Source organism: Buteo buteo, chromosome 13 (assembly GCF_964188355.1).
Source record: "Buteo buteo chromosome 13, bButBut1.hap1.1, whole genome shotgun sequence".
Classification (NCBI taxonomy): Eukaryota; Metazoa; Chordata; class Aves; order Accipitriformes; family Accipitridae; genus Buteo; species Buteo buteo.
In genome coordinates this window covers 15122169-15136521 of record NC_134183.1, presented here as the reverse complement: position 1 = coordinate 15136521, position 14353 = coordinate 15122169, and the positions used below count along the sequence as shown (strand labels likewise).

Below are 14353 nucleotides of genomic sequence, written 5' to 3'. Positions count from 1 at the left end.
AGCACAAGTCTGTGTTCCGCATCTGCAGCCCTGAACATGCCGGTGAAACCTCACCTCTGCCTCCGCATCTCTCATCCCGCTGCTGGGACAGGGCCAGCCTGGCGCCCAGTTAGTCAAATACCAAAAAGTCCCCCTCTGCTTTGATTGCATGTGCTGTGACTGAACCTGCCGGGAGATGTCCAATTTCTCCACCATATGCAGCCTAATGTCAACACAGGGACTATTTTAACAGGGGGCCTTTGCAAAGGACAACTTAAGGACTTCAAAGCTCGACCCCTCGCCTGCCTCTCCCCAGAGCTGTCATGGGAACATCAAGAGGCAGTTGCTGGGGCTCTGTGCTTTGCTGAGAATTTTATAGCTTGTTTTCTTTTCCCTTTGCTTTTATTTGCTCTTCACCCCTGAACAATGCATCTGTGCAATGCCAACCCACAGCTGGGCCTCTCGGCTCGGCACGAAGGTGTCACGGCTCTGGGCTTGTCACCTTCCTTTAGAGCAGAGACATCTTAATCCCTCATTCCTTCCTGTTTACCTTATGGTGCTTGCCCAAGACAAAGACATGCTATATTTGCTTAATTATCAAATTTCAGCCCAGAAAATTACAGTGCAGTTCCGGATTATTTATCAGGAACAATCCCCAGCTAACTCGCAACGTGAAAGCAAAGCGGAGAGCAAAATCCTCTGGACACGTCCGACCAGCGGGATGGAGACTGCTCTCTCCATGCTTTGCAATCTGAATTCCTCTGGCTGGCGTGGTGAGGCCCAACCTCACGTCCCCACCAAACGCTGGCAGAGCAGGAGAAGCAGCCACCAACGTGCTAGTGGTGAGAAAAGTGGCCCAAGAGCGGTTTGCCAGCCGTGAGAAAGTGAGATTTCTGACACCGAGTGGGGCCACGACTTTGAACTGCGGTTTGCCTCTCCTTAGATGAGCCCACCAGCCTGCGGGTGCATTTGTCATCTCCCAAAACAGGAGACGACCATCAAGGAGACTGGAGAGGCAGCTCCTGCATGCAGAGGGAATTGCTGTTTTTTTAGATCCAGCTGGTCCCACAGACACATTTGCTGATGCTGTAAGCACACTTAAACAGCCTGTTTGCATCTAAAAGAAGCACGGGAGCTCACACCAGGCACTTTCTGCATCCCCCCTTGTAGGTTTTTCCCCTTCCGTCTTAATCTCAGGAGGAGCACTTTGTACTTTGCTAGGAGCGCCCCAGCAGCCGCTCAGCTATGGTATTCTCCTTTTCTCATGGCGTGCCGAGCAGCCCCTGCCACCCCGATGGCTCCGCCGCAGTCAGCGCTTGTACAAATAGGGGATTAGAGGTGATTCTTGCCCTGCAGAATGCATGAGCTAAGCTTTCGGGAAGGAGGTGGCATTTTTAAAGTCCCAATCCTTGTTTTACAGAGAGGCGACCGAGATGCTGAGATTAAACCCTTTTGCCGGGCACGCAGGAGGCACAGGGCTGAGGGCTGGTTCCTCTGCACAGGGCAGAGCCTTGCCCCAGGCATGGACCGGCTGAAAGGTACACCAGGGCTGCAAGCTGAAGGATGACCTCTTGGCTATAGCTAACCACCAAAGCAACACCTGTATCAATGTCATGGCCTCCGGACTCAGCTCAAGCAGAGAAAAAAAAAGATTTAAGTCCCTCAGTCTGAGAGTCTGTCATCCCTGCTGTAGCCTGTGATGTTGCAGGCACATCTCCATCGTTCAAAGCCTTGAGATGCACTAGCAGCTCTGCCTTTGGTGCTACAAACCACAGGATTTAGTCCCTGTTGACCAACATGAGGAGACATTTCTCCAGGGGGTGGCATGGCCTCACAGAATACCTAGTTCTTCCTTGAATCTGGCAGAAATGTGTGTTTTCCGAAGAGCATGAAAGCTCATCTCCTCCTAAAACTTGTATTTTAGGAGAGCTGGACTTGGTACTCGAGTATTTTGCAAGATTGCATTGGCAAATCCCTTTTTAAAATTCAAAGCTGAGCCCACCCGAAGAGAGAGTAAAAATTTTTGCATTTATTTGGGTTGCTTGATAAGCAGAAATGTTTTTGCAAAGCCAGAAAAGCAGAACTCCTGGGATTTTTTCTCAAGATCTTTGCAAATATTTCAGCTGGTCCCACCAGGGCAGAGCTGCATGGGCATGTGGAGGAATAAGTGGAGTGTGCAGAGCTGCTCGCAGCCCTGCTCCTGGGATCAATTTTACATTGATCTTCCAGGGATGGGAAAATCCAGTGTCTGGAGAAGGGAAGAAGCTGAACCTCACAAGAAGCTGCAAGGAGCTCCCAAAAAGAGCCATCCCTGTCCTCATACAGAGCAAAGGACCTAAAGATTGTGTATGCCCCAGGGTATAAACCCTCCCAGGAGGGAGTGAATGAGCTGGGAGAAGGTGTGGGCTAGTCGAGCCCCTCTCCATGCCCAGCGTCCCTGCACTTGGCCTCCCTGCGAGCTCCCCGTAAGCACCGTAACAGCCAGGGAGCACCGGCCACCCCTCCACCATGACTTCTCACCTTTTTTTGGCTCCATTGGCTCAGCCTTGGCTCTGTCCCCTCCTTCCACCTGCACTCCCAGGGCACCAAGGACATCCGCTGGGCACTGATTGCCTCCTAACCCCATGCACATAGGTGCTTTTCCATCATCCACCCCCTCCTGATCCACCTGCTTGTGCAGACAGAAGGGACCAAACTGACCCAAGGAGAGTGGTTTTAATTGAAATTACTGTCTTCTGTGCTCACCCTGAGTGCATGGGTCCTGAATGGCCAGTGCTATGCACTGCTGGGCTAGCTGGCAGCTCTGTCTGCAGCCTGATGGGTTTGCAGGTGCCCAATGGGAGAGGCTTGGTCTGACTGAAGGAACATAGCCATCCTGTTTTTTCTTGACAATAGTGCACAGGGACGGAAGAATTAATGCAATAAATGACCCATCTAGGCATCAGAAAGTCCTTGCTGGGGACGAGGCTGGGACATGTCATGATGGGATCCATCATGCTGGTGCTACAGCCTCGGAGAAGACCGGTGGTGGGGACCTGGGGATGCTGAACGAGAGCAATGCCTGGGCACACCACTATCACTGGGAGCCGGCTGTTAGGACCGACAGGGACCCAGCAGCAGGTCATGATGCTTTTGGATCCCAGCTCCAAATCTGTGTGCGGTCCCTGGTGCCACAGGCAGGGCGTGCGGCTCGCCTGGCCACATTTTCCCTGGACAGAGGCGTTCAGGAAACACGGCTCCCGCCCACCCTCTCCCTTGGCCTGATGGTTAATCCCCTGCTGTGCTAAAGCATTTTGCCTTGTTCCTAACATGAGTTGGACTGGCTTTAATTTCCAGCTAGTGCTTCTTGGTTTGAATTTCCCTGCCACAGTAAGTGGCTCTTTAGCAACCCAACTTTTCTTTCTATGAACGCCATCGCCGGTTGTAATAAAAATCCCCTCCCAATATTGGCATCACCTACGGTCCCCATGCTTTGCTTTTCACCCAGTGGAGAAGACACCCCTGCACAGGCTGCAGACCCAGCACAGACCCAGCTATGAGCAAAACATGTGCCAGGTGCTGAGACCTCTCCAATGAAAGATTTTGGCTCCAGTGGCTCAGTGCTGCTGTCTCCTGCTTTCTTCTTTCTCTTATTTTGCCAAGGACCTCACAAGCCTTTAGTTAGCTGACTTTATTGCGCACAGATGTACAGAGCTTCATCAAATACTTTCTACCTGGGCCGCCAGGCTCTGATATGAATAACCAGCTATCAGTTAAATGCAGATGTTCAGAAACCTGGAGAAGATCAGAGTGGAAAAGAGGAAAGCTGTGGTTTGGAGCCGGGTACAGAAACTACAGCAGAAGCATCTCTGCATTAAAAACAGTGACTTGGTCAAATGAATCTGTCGAAGAAGGTCAAGGTGGGCAAGATTTTTCATTTGGGAGAATGAAAGGAGATACGTGAATGGGAGGCACAGGCTGGAGCTGTGCGGGGGGAGCTGTGGTCGTGGTCTTTTGTGCTGCCGCCATGTCCCCCAGGCTCCGCGTCCCAGCGCCCTGCGTCTCCCAGGACGCATTCCTCTCCGTGGTTTTCATTCAGCAATGACAATGCTGCCCTTTCAAAAGACCCCACCCTTCCAAAACTTATATTTTGGCAATTTTCAAAATGCAAATTGCTTTTTAAACAAACAAAAACCCCAAAACATTTTGTTTTAATTTTTGCAAACAATAATTCGGGGGAGGGGGGAAGGGAAAGGGGAGGATAGAAGAAGCCAGGGGCTGAAAGTAATCTCTAAATTTGACTTGAACTTATGAATAGTCTCATTCTCCTTAAAATTGTCCTTTTCCCAGATAAGTTTTTTTGCCAGAAAATTGCTAGCTCAGCCTGAGCCACTATTTCTCTTTTGCAGGAGCAAGCCTCGCGTGCATCGTCCCAGCTGCTGAGAGAGGCACCCTGCCCGTGCCCATCTGGGGAGGGCCTTCGCTCCCAGGGAACCCCTGGAGATATCTTCAGGGATATCATTTTTGAGGGCCATATTGGTCAAGGAAACAGCCACCCTTAAATCACAGAGAGGGGACAACAGAGACAGAGCAGCAACCAGAGTCAGCGGAGACCTGTCTGCTTGCTGGACTGGGAGGTAAAGAGAAAGGCCCTGTGGAGACAGTAGGAGGGTGTCCCTGGTCCCCTACAGCACTGCGTCCCTTCAAGCCTGCTGCTGGCTGGTTTGAGGTTTTGGAGCAGCTGGGCACGATCCTGGAGCTGCTGGACAAGTTCCTGCACTGCTGCATAAGTTCCTGCACTGCTGCATGCTGCCAGACCCCTCTGGTCCAGCACAGGCTGCAGTGCATTGGGCTGCTGGGGCTGTGCCTGGTGAGTGATCCCGGGTGGCATGGCCCTGCAGGCTGTCCCCTGAGGGGCACGGACACTGCCCGAGCTGGGGAAGGGGTTTCTGTCCACGCTTGCTGCAGCAAAATGGCAAAGCATGGATGAACACCGGCCGTGGCGGCAGTGAAGTCCTGCACGGTACAGCCACCGCGCGTGGCCCCGGGAGCTTGGAGCTGTCGGGACTGAGCAGCTGGATCCAGCTCTTCTCGCAGGGCAAGCAGCCCCGCGCCCTCCCGTGTGGCTCGGTGCCACCCACCACAGACCCAGTTGGCCGACACTAAACAAAAACGTTTGCTCGGGAAAATTCATTTGCGTGCTCTGTTAAGTCTGAGTAAGGAGGAGGATCGGAAATTGGTTTGGTTTGCTTGAGCTAATCCACCAGAGGGGAAATCCATTGGGGTGTTGTGGCTGCAAGAGGGAGACGCAGGGTCTGCGCCAGACCCCAGGTTTTCCTGACAGTCAGAGCAAAAAGACGGAGGAAAGTGTGCGGACTCACCACAAAATATGCAACTGTGGCTGGCATCGCCCACGAAACCGGAGCCACAAACCTGGCTTGCAGAAAAAGCAAGTGTGCACTGGTGGCGGGGAGAGGAAAGCTCCATCCTTGCTGATGCATCCCAGAGACCCCCCCTCTGTTGGGGCTGAAGGCTTTCTGGGCATCCCCTTGCACTCCAACCTGCTCCCCATGAGGCCAAATGCCTCTCGCCACTTTCCACCCACGAGAAACACCCCTGAAAGCAAAGAAAGGCCAAACTGCAAATGTAGGTGAAGCAAGAGAGAGGGTTGTGGGGAGAAACATGCTGAGAAAATCTTCCTGGTGGCACAAAAAGGGGTTGGGGAACAGAAGACTTTTCCATGCACGAAAAACCTGAGGAATGGCAATTCTGCAGAAAAGCTCTAGACAAGATGGCATCAGAGTGACCCAGGACCTCTCTGGGGATGCTGGACACCTCAAGTGCTCTTCAATTTCCACTTTGCCCAGTTCCTAAACCCCTATGTGCCCCGGGGACTGGGAGGCCCTGGAGATGTCCCCCTGTCAATGTTGGTTCTGCTAAGTATAACAACGCTCTACAATACTGAAGTCCAAGCTGGTAACAACGATGTTTATGCCTGTCTGAGATGTCCAATGATAAGACCCTCATTTTCTTTTGCGTAAAGAAATGCCAAACTCACTGATCGGGCAGAAATGTTTGAGACCGGGTGTCTGACTCAGGCTGAATATTTCTGGAAAAGTTCCTGCTAAAATGATTCAGCTGTTAATGAGAAACAAGGCTAGTGAAAAATACAGTGTTGTGCCAATGCTAACAAATTTGGGGATTTCTTTCCTTAAAGAAAAATCTATTGCCCTTATATTTGAAGCCAAGACTTAAAAAGAAAAACATTGCTCCCTGGTAGGGATGTGTCTTTTGCTGTCTCTAAGGAGAACTGCTCAAGCTTGGCTGAGTTTCTAAGTCACTGAAAAATGAGGGACGTGTTTGGTCGAAGTTGGTGGAGTTTTGCAGCAAAAGTCCCCGAAGATCTTATTTTCACTGGCCAAACCAAGCTGAAAACCAAGCCTGTAGAGACAGGGCAGTAGATGCTTGGTAGGCTCTCGGATGCTGAGCATGGCAGTGCCAATCCAGAGTGCTCCCTCCTACCATCAGTACAAGATTCACCTCCGTACATCAGACCTCCCCAACAGCGATGGTCATCGGCAGGCCCATCAGCAGGAAGGGTGAACCTTCAGCAGATGCTAGGGTGTGGGTAGGAGAAGCAAATGCTAAACAGCAGAGCTTACCGGATTTAACCCATGAATGTGTTTTGGGGATTGCCCTCCTCCCAGCAGACAGCAGGGGTAAACCAGGCACATCCATGGTACACCAGTTGTCCATCAGCACCTGTAGCCAGATCAAATACTGGCTGTAAAAACTGGGCAGCAGACAGCTTGGTAAAGCCAACAACCAGTATGTGGTCTCTGGCATGTGGTTTTCAGAACAGATACAAGGAGAAAGTCCAGAGGTGCTCATAGATCAAACCCAAAAGAGGAAAGAACAAGTCCCATCAGATCAGCTACTGAGGGTTACTTTGTCGATGCTCACAATTACCAACTTTTTGCCAGTGCTGTGAGACCAAAGCTCTTCCCAATAACACAAGATCCCTTTGGAGAGCATCTGGCAGCTGCTGCAAACAAGGCATGGTAGCTGTCTGTCCGCCCCTCCAGCTCCCCATGCCATGGGAGCTGGTTCCAACAGCGACAGACATTACTCGCGACTTAACCTGTGATGTGAACCTGTCTGACTGTGGTCTGATACATGTTTTTCTTAATTTCAGGGAGGGAGATATTTTCATAACTGCTTCCACATTTATTAGTTCCAGACTAGACTCGAGCACCAAAATCTCACCAGGTATTTCCTGGCTGTCCACATGGTATTTCTGGCCCCACAGGAAGCATCAGGGGAGCAAGAGCAAGACTTATTCCTGGGAGATTTACAGCTCTGAGATGTTCAGGTTATGAGCCAGATTTTAACAATCTCTGAGCAGTGGAGATCTCCCATCACTAGCCAGCACACGTGGCAGACAGCTGCTCACAGCCAGCGAGGTCCCACTGATTTTTGTATTCCTGCCTTGAACCCTCAGGGACATCTACGGTGACCTGCAATTGCTCCTTCAAAGCCACCAGGCAGCTGACAGTCTATCAACAGGCAATGAGGATGGATGAGAAACCTGTGGGCCTGTTGTGTTGCACTGAAATGTTGAGATTTGTGGTAGCCTCTCACCCAAGGCATTTTGTCCAAAGACAAAAGCAGTCTTACTCAATACAGGATGCAAATCACAAAGCAAGCCTATCCCTGGTGAAGCACACACGGTTGTACTCAAAGAGCCTGGAAATGGGCTGCAAATTCCCCTTGCTTCCTCCAGTGAGCGTGCTGGGAGGGAACATCTGCTGCTCTTCAACAGAGACTTGACTGGAGTCTTCTTCCATCCAGCACCTCTGAAAGCCGTCTGGAGATTAGGGCTCCAGCCTTGTAGTCTACATCTTGAGCCTGCCTCAACGAGGACTGGAGGAATCATCTGTGAGGGGTGGGATGAGAGCTCCAGGTGGACCTCACCTGGGGGCTGATCAGTGGCTGGGAAGGACACGGGCAGAGCGTGTGCCAGGCTCTCCTGTCCTGCACCGAGATGTTGCACCCACATTCAGGTCCCAGCGCAGCCAGTGAAGTGATGGCACTCGCAGGCACATTCTAGGTGATCTAGCAAGAGCTCCTGTTTCTTCAGTAGCTGTGGGGTTTGAGTAGGAAATTTTCTCTGCAAATGAGGTATTGTGCAGGAAGTTTGCAGATAAGCTTCAGCCTGGAAAGAGCTTAATTTATTTTTTTGAGAAAGGAAAAATCAAGAAATGAACTCTTTATTTCCATCTGGGAGATGATACCAGGCTGTCATCAGCTTGCTTTATTTAATTGCACCATCCAAACCCAGCCTCCTGAGGTTGTAAATACTTCAAAATGAATTGTTTGCGTCCTGCAATTCATCCAGATGCCATCCAAAGGCAGGAGCTAATGGGAGAGCTCACCCGACAACCTACGGGTTATCAGAGAAAGCACACAGCCACCAGCCCCCTCTCTGCCCACCCCAGCTGAGCTCCAAGGTGCTCGTTAAGTGTCGATGTTTATTTAGAGTCCAAGGGGAATCCACTTGGGAACAATTTATCCACTTAGGCTCTGGCCTTGTGGTTTAGCTCTTATCTGGTACAGACCTCAGCAGCAGCTTTTCTCCAACTGCTGCGGGGGTTGTGGTACTTTGGAAGAAGACCTTTCTCCTCTCTCTACCCCATGCCGTGGTGCTTACCTCCTACCTGTCCAGTCTGCTGACCTCAATGGGCAGTTATGAACTGCTGCAGGTTGAGTGGATGTTTTTCAAGGTGCCAGAATTGACATCCCAGTCCCCAAGTGCTTGGTCTCATCAATACTTGTGTGTTTCTGTAAAATCAGAGCCCTGCAGCTCAAAAGGAGGGCACGTGGTGACGGGGATCTGAGCACTGCAAACCTCAAAGTGATGCTCCAGCCCAGACCAAGGGGCAGGAGCCAGCACACCCAGTGCATGGGCCATCACCCCCCCAGCCCCAGACGTTTCCCTGTAAGTTTTCCTACATTTCTGATGCAGGAGTATATCAGCCACTTGAAGGTTAACTTCACAGCAGAAACAGATATTGAAAGAATTTGCACATTCAGAGCAAAGGTTGCTCAAAATGCAAAAGGCCTGATAATGCAACCAACCCAGCCAAGAGTCAGAAGATTTTAAAATCTGTATTAAAACTGCTCAGCCTAAAAGGACCAGGGATACAAACAGCCTTAGCTCTGCTTCCATCACTGCCCCAAGGAGCCAGGAAACTTGGCCATGGTTCCTGGACAGCCAAGGGGTGAAAGCAATGCAAAGCAGTTTTAAACTAGCTCGGGCTCTGATTCCTCCAGGGCAGACCCAGCTTAAAATGATGCCACTCATGTGCCCAGTCACTGCCTTTCCACTCATGCTAATTCAACCGCCTGTGAGGTTGGGCTGTGCTGGGCTGTAGTTTAAAAACAAACAAAGCGTGTTCAGGAACATGTTGTGTTTTTTTAACCCTAGATCATTTCCCAATCTTGTCTGGAGCAAGGCCAGGGGAATTGTTAAACCAGCCCCAGCCAGACCCGCTACTGAAGGGACCCTGCTGCTGGGAGCTACGGGCTGCCGACAGCCTGTCACGAAGCCGTGCATAATCTGTGGCTGGTCATCTCCCCGCAAACCCAGCGCCATCCCCTCTGAGGTGACATGGAGTCCGGGTCCCTGTGCTGCTGTACCAGAAACACCTCTCTGAAGACCGGCTTTCGCAGGATTTCCCTCTGGAAGCTGAGTTGGAGCCACTTTCTCCTTTGAATGACCCTTTTGTCCTTCCCCAGCCATAAATTTGATGCTGCCTTCCCTCCTCTCTGCCAGGATCACATTGCCTCGTCACCCCAGGCAGTGCCAGTGGCTGCATGTGTGTGTTTACACCCCTAGAGACCCCCGTACTCCTGTGCCAGCAAGGAAAAGGGGACCCCTGCCCAGAAGACAGCATCCTTCTTGGAGCCTGGAAAGGATGCCACCCTGCAGGCAGCTCCCATGAGTGACTCGTGGAGCTGCTGTCTTACAGCATGGACAAAAGACCCAGGAGAGGGACTTTCCAAGGGGATGGTCCCCTCTGTTTTGTCCCACATTGTGGGCCTGTTTGGGAGATGGTCCTGCCTGTGCCTGCAGATGCTGCTCCAGCCCTTGTCTCGCGCTGGAAGATGAAGCACGAGGTGGCTTCAGGAGCACTCGCCGCGGCCTCCTCCCCTTCCCCATGAACTACAGACCTCAGCTTGGCCACTTGACGTGCCAGACAGTAACACAAGCTTGACAGATGACGGCTCTTGGGAAGGGTTTTGGTTTCTCTCCGAGGCCGAGCTGGCGCGGGGGAACAGTTGGCAGCTCAGCACATTCGTTTCCATGCAGCAGAGCAAGGCTGAGCATCTGTGCTGCTGCGGAAAGGCTGGCTATGCGGGCTGTCCCCGCTCTGTGCAACACAGCCTGGACTCAGCCACTTTTGCTCGACAGCACTGTCCCCGGTGAGGAGATGGTCCCCAGCACAGTGCTCCTTCCCAACACAGAGGTCAGACCAGGAGGGGCAGAAAAACTCATCTCTGCCTGTGCCATTCGCAACCACAAAGCCCTGACTATGTTAAAAAGGACACACAGGTCCAGACAAGAGACCACAGCCTTGAGCCACTCTAAGCTGCTGGAGCTGAGATTGAAAGACACCCATTTTTTGAAAATATTTTCCAACCCTGTTATATTTATTAATCCATTTCAAAAGAGATGAGTGCTTTGTAGGACTGATTTCTTGCATCAGCTGTTGTGCAGCGAAGAACCACTGTCTTCAAAAGCAGAGATCAAGCACCACTGGTCAAAAATAACTCTTGATCTTCCCTGCATGGTAGGTGTCCCTCTGTCTTTCTGGCAATTAAGTTCCCTAATCACTTTGGGCTGGTTCAGTTCACCAGCAAACAACCCTGAAAAGGGCCTGAACCCCTGGAAATCTGCAAAGTCCTCTGCTGAGGCAGGTGTGTTCATGGGAAACATCATTCCAGGAGCCTAGGGCTAGGCACCAACACAACGCCTCCCTATTACACTAATAAAATGCAGAAGACTGCTGCAAATTAATCCCCGTTCAATCAGTCCTACAGTGACTATGAAAACAGGGGCCATCCATACCCCCATGTGTGGCTGGAGGAAAGTGATCACTGGCACATGTGTTTGTTCTCTCTGCTCTGCCCTTGCTCCTGCTCTGCAAACACCCCCAAATTTGGCCGCTGTCTATGCCAAGGGAACCAGCAGAATCACCTTTCCCCTCTTCCAGGCCCACTCCTGCCCACCACTGCCTCTCCCAAGGCACATTCTGATGGTGCATGGGCACACACTTCCCTGGGCCATCACAGCTGGTGACAAACACAGCTGCACCATCCCCTTCCCTGTGCTCTGGCACACGAACAAACTCCACCAGCTGCAGAGAAGGTCCTGCCATGGCTCTGCCACTGAGCCCAGTGTAACCCTGGCCAAGCCGCCTAACACCGCTGTGCCTCAGTTTCCCTTTCTGGAAGCGGGCACGCACCTCAGAGGAACCCTGGGAGGGTTTTGTTGTGGGAAGGGCTGAGAGCTCTGGGTAGCAGGAGCCAGAATTGTCTGTGGATCTGCAGAAAGGTGCTAGATGAGTTACAAAAATTCAGCTCTAGCTGGGAAACCTCAACAGAGTTGGATTTTTATTTGGCTTCCAAGTCTTCCAAAACCTCAGCTAATGCTGCAACCACACAGTCCTGAACATGAATCCCAGCAGTCGATGAGACAAGCATCCACCACCCATCCCACATTAACCTGGACCCTGTACCTGCTCTGGGCTGGCTTTCTTAACGCCATGCAGGTGTGAAGAGCTGGGGATGCCTGTGTTTGCTCAGCGATATTCGCACCTTTGGGGCTGTGGACAAAGTTCTCCTTTGTAGACGTGGCTGAGCCTGGGTAAACAGAGCTATCTTATCACTGGGACGTTATCTGGGGATCTGAGAAAGAAGGAAAACTCCGGTTATGTGCCTGACCTCCCAATCAGCGTTATCATAGGCAAAGACATGAAAGTATTTCGCAGAGGTGTTGGGACAAGCTTGTCTGCCCTGCTACCCCCACCGCTGTGGGATGGCAGCTTTCTGCTTGGTGCTCCCCAGCCAGGCTGGGCAGTCCTGGGACTCCCCTGAAAGGCACTGGTGTATTTTGTTTTCCTGGAGACAGCGGGTTTATCAAAAGCTGACAGGCTTATCCCACCTTATCAGGGGAGCAGTGCTACTGTTAATGGTTTTCTGTAACAGGCTCTGGGCAAAAATGTTGATTGCTGCCTGGGCTTGAGTAGGTCAGGGAGGATGGGCAGCCAACACACATGAGCACAGCATCCTCTGCCCGCTGCGGAGGCCTCTGCAGAAGGCAGCACTGAAGTCCCATGCATGAACAGGACTGTCCTGCACTGTCCTGCAATGTTTAACATCAAGACCCCAGCACCTGTGAACATTAAAAGGTCACACCCCACCCTCTGCAAGGGAACAGCTGTCAGCTCGGGTGTCCCACACACAGGTCCATCTGGAACATGGTATTTCACCTTCTCACTTTCCCTCTGATTGCCATGGGATACGTTATTTTTCCTTTCGCCTGCTTCGCAGCTGAGTAGTGACAGGCTGTGCTCGCTGAAAGCTCACCCCAGGGACAGGTCTGGGCTGCTGTAAGTGATGGGCTATTACCTGGTCATTCAGCAGCCCTGGTGCTCCTTAGATGCCTAACATCTCGAAGAGCCTCATGGTCTGCGTGTGCTCATCCTCACAAGCAACCATTATCTACTTTTATAAATGGTGAAGCCAAGGCGCGGAAAGGTTATAGTGTGGGATCGTAGAGGTGTTAGGGTCCTTGTCGGAGGGGTCATAGGATCTATTGGGCAAAGTAGGGCAGGGACTTCAAGCCAAGACTCCTCTACCTTAAGCTGGTGCTTAAGCATAGACCTGAGGGCATGGATGCCAAAAAAGCTTGGCAGTGCAGGACAAGGGGAATGGGTGTGTATGGACACACTCTGCCAGCATCAGAGGACGCCCCATGAAGGATGCTTAGCTCCCAGCTCAGCCCAGCCCTGAGGTGGTGTGGGGCTGCGAGTGATCCTACTGACCCAGCCATCACCAAGGAAGAAGCAGGCAGACATCTACTCAATCCTGAAGCAAAGCCACAAAATCTGGCCCTACAGCCCCCCTCGGGCAAGGATGATGCACCTGGAAGTGCAGGAGCACTTCACTGCCCAGCCCACAGCCTGCGGCTACCTGCACGCTTTTAAGGGTCGCTTAGGGCAAACTTTGATGGCGTAAAGTCAAAACACACAGTCCCAGCCTTGCTGGGGCTGTTCCTCTGTTTCTGTCTGAGGGATTTAATCCAGATCAAAGCTAGGCAAACACAGGGATTTCCCAGCTTTTCTGCTGGGGTGAACCTCCCATGCGTGCCATGGCCCTGGGACACTGCCTTGGTGAGCCTGGCCCTCGCTGCTCCTTTCACCCAGGCAGGGGGGCCAGGACAGACCAGAACTGTTTGAATAGGATGGTTAATCCCCAGATGTGACAGCATTCATGGCAACTGGGCAGGTCTTTGGAGAAGAGCTTGACATGAACACCAGAACACATAATGCTGCACGTGTTTGGGGGCAGAAAAGGCTGTTTTCAGCTGTGGAAACTCTTTGCTTTTCATTTTAGCCAAGACTTGAGGAATGGATGTGCTCAGGGGTGGGTTCCCTGGCAATAGGAGGAGGATGCTGGGATCCCCCTTTCCTAACATCACAGCACCCGCATTCTCCAAGCTCCCTGCTCTCCACTGGGCTGTCACTATGAAGCCCCTGCCAGCATCCAGTGCTCACATCCATAACCCCAGGGTCACTGCCAAAAACCACTGCAGGGCAGGGAAGGGACTGAGCAATAACAACGAGAAAGCCCAGACCCAAGCAAAGGTGTTGACAACCTCTTGAGGGCAGGGGAGGAGGAGGGGGTATAACGGAGCCCTGGGTGTCCCAGCAGCCGCCTTCTCCCCTGGCCTCGTGGAGACTGGGGTCACCACACGCTCCTGCAACTGCCAGGAAGATTTTATCAGAACCCTTTAATTAGCTTATCATGGGCAATTAGCTCCACAGCTCAGACTGCCCCTGGCACAGTCTGCAGATCTGGATCGTTTCAAATGAGAGCTGCAGATGTGTAGACATCCCTGGGAAACCACGGGGTGGAGCGGTGACCCTGGCAATGGCAAAGAGGATGCTCTGAGACAGGCTTGTACCACTTGAGCCAAGGGATGGGCCATTTTGGCCATAAAATTGCCCATCCCACCACCTCAAGAGAAGGATTCATTCTGTGCTGGATTCTGCCCTGCGGTCACAGACAGCAAGGAAGGAGCGTGATCAGGTGCTTATGTGGACATGGG

At 51.9% G+C, this 14353-nt stretch overlaps 1 protein-coding gene across 1 annotated transcript in view; it reads right to left on the bottom strand.

Annotated features, from left to right (window-relative positions):
• The window catches only part of NTN1 (netrin 1), a 105028-nt gene that overhangs the window by 50748 nt on the left and 39927 nt on the right, over window positions 1-14353 (bottom strand). The gene's annotated exons all lie outside the window — the stretch shown is intronic.